Consider the following 2,835-nt stretch of genomic DNA (forward strand, 5'->3'; position numbering starts at 1 on the left):
GCAGGATCTCTGCTGAGCAGAGAACCCAATGCGGGACTCGATCCCAGGACTCTGAGATCATGACCTGAGCCGAAGGCAGCGGCTTAACCCACTGAGCCACCCAGGCGCCCCGAGGAGATGTCAATATTAAAACTTCCTTCCCATTGAGGCTCAGATCATCACCAAATCTTCAACCCTCTCTCATCATTTTGCTTCTTATATTGTTTCTGTAGTGTCTTGCTGTTTTCATCCACTCTATACACTGCGACAAAAGTATTTAAAAAAATAATAATAAAAAGGTTTTATTTATTTATTTGTCAGAGAGAGAGAGGAGCAGACTCCCCCCTGAATGGGGAGCCCTATGTGGGTCTCGATCCCAGGACCCTCAGGACCATGATCTGAGCTAAAGGCAGACTGACCCACCCAGGCACCCCAAAAGTATTCTTAAAACATTGCTCTTACCACATGGTTCCCAGGTCAGGAGATATAAAAGCACCCTGTTGCCTCTAATCCAAACCTTCAACTCCTCATCCTGAATCTCCCCTCCCATTTTAAAAAATAGACTATTATTTATTTTTAAACACTTTATTTATTTAACAGAGCACAGAAGCAGGGGGAGCTGCAGGCAGAAGGAGAAGCAGGCTCCCCTCTGAGCAAGGGCCCCCATGTGGCACTCGATCCTAGGACTCTGGGATCATAACCTAAGCAGAAGGTAGACACTTAACTGACTGAACTACCCAGGTATCCCAAAAAATAGACTATTTTTTTGAGTAGTTTTAGGCTCATAGCAAAATTCAGAAATTATAAAGAGATCCTATACATTCCTTGACCTCACACATGCACAGCCTCCTCGACTATCAACAATCTGCACCAAGTGGTGATTTGTTAACATTGACACATTATCACCCAAAGTCCATAGTTTATATTAGGGTTCACTGTTGATGTTGCACATTCCTTGCACATTCCAAAGAATGTATCCACAAATGTACAATTATGTGTATCCACCACTGTAGTGGGATATAAAGTAGTTTCACTGCCCTAAAAATCTTCTGTTCCCTGCCTCTTCCCCAATTCCAGGCTACCACTGATCCTTTTACCTTCTCCATAGTTTTGCCTTTTCCAGAATGTCATAAAGTTGGAATAATACATCATGCAACCTTTCCAAATTGGCTTTTTTCACTTAGTAATGTGCATTCAAGTTTTCTCCATGTCTTTTTTTACTTTTTAACGCTGAACAATATATTCCATTATCTGGATGTGCCACAGTTTATTTATCCATTCATTTACTAAGGGACATCTTGGTTACTTCCAAGTTTTCACAATTATGAATAAAGCTGCTGTAAACATCTGTGTGTAGGCTTTGTATGGACGTAAGTTTTCATCTCATTTGGGTATATCCCAAGGAGTGCAGTTGCTGAAATGTATGACAAATATATGGTTAGTTGGTTGGTTGGTTGGTTGGTTTTTTGTAAGAAACCACCCAAATTGTTTCCAAAGTGGCGGTTCCAATATGCATTCCCACCACCAGTCAATTAGAGTTCCTCTTGTTCCACATCCTCACCAGGATTTGGTGTTGCCAGTGTTTGGGGTTTTCTTCATTCTAATAAGTGTGCAGTGTGACTGTTAAACCCCTCTTTCAATTCACCTTGTCTTTGCAAATTTATTTTTACTCTTCTCAAACAGGAACATCCTACTGTTGTGTAGCTTGTGTTCTGGGTTCCCACGGGCCTCTGTCCCAGCTCTGTGCTTTTGCTCATGTTTATCACCACATGAAAGTCTACCCTCTTCTTCTGTGCCAAATATATCTATGCCCTTCTTTATGGGATCTTCTTGACTGCACCAGACAATTTTTTTCCCTTTGCTATGAATTTCTCTAAAGATATTGTTCTCAACCCAACTAATGGCTGGGTTCCATCCCCAGAGATTTTCATGTTATTGAGCTGGGTGCAAGGACTTTTAAAAGTCTCCAGGTGACTCTAAATGTGCTGCTAATGTTAAAAACAAGCACTAGGACTTACAGTCCTCACCAGACAAGTACTTTACTGTATTCTAAGTACATTGTATAATGAATATCAACACTGGTATTTTTTTAAAGCTCCCCAGGTAATTCCAATGTATAGTTAAGGCTGAAAATCACTGGCATTCCACCTTACAATTTGCTTCAGTATTATCTATCTTATTTAGCTAACTAGATTGACAGTTAATAAATGGCGTTTCTACTTTTTGATTGCTGATCCCATTCTACTCCTCCATCCTTAACACATGCCATAATACTGAATACACTACAGAAAATAGTAAATAAATATTGGGGTGCCTGGGTGGCTCAGTGCGTTAAGTCTCTGCCTTCCGCTCAGGTCATGATCTCAGGGTCCTGGGATGGAGTCCTGCATCCGGCTCCCTGCTCAGCAGGGAGCCTGCTTCCTCCTCTCTCTCTGCCTGCCTTTCTGCCTACTTGTGATCTCTCTCTGTCAAATAAATAAATAAAATCTTTTTTAAAAAAGAAAATAGTAAATAAATATTTAAGTAGATAAGTACTTTCTGGTGGCCTGTTGATTTTTCCCCATCTAGGGTACATGGATTAGAGGCATGATCACATATTTAAATCTCAAATGGGTTACTGTCCTTGCTCAGATTAAATTCCCATCCCACAGCCAAAGGCTAAATATCCTCTTGGAACTGCCCTGCAAATAATATATCCCATCTTTTAGAGTAGAAACCATCTGAGCAAGTGTAAATGATTTATTACAGCCTATTATATCACTGAGGAAAAGAATGTCAGTAAGAGATGAGGAGAAGACATATTTGAATTTACTTAGAATTTTTTGTTTTGAGGATTTTGCTCCTGCTTGTTCTGTG

The sequence above is a fragment of the Lutra lutra genome, chromosome 5 (assembly GCF_902655055.1).
Source record: "Lutra lutra chromosome 5, mLutLut1.2, whole genome shotgun sequence".
In the NCBI taxonomy this organism is placed as follows: domain Eukaryota; kingdom Metazoa; phylum Chordata; class Mammalia; order Carnivora; family Mustelidae; genus Lutra; species Lutra lutra.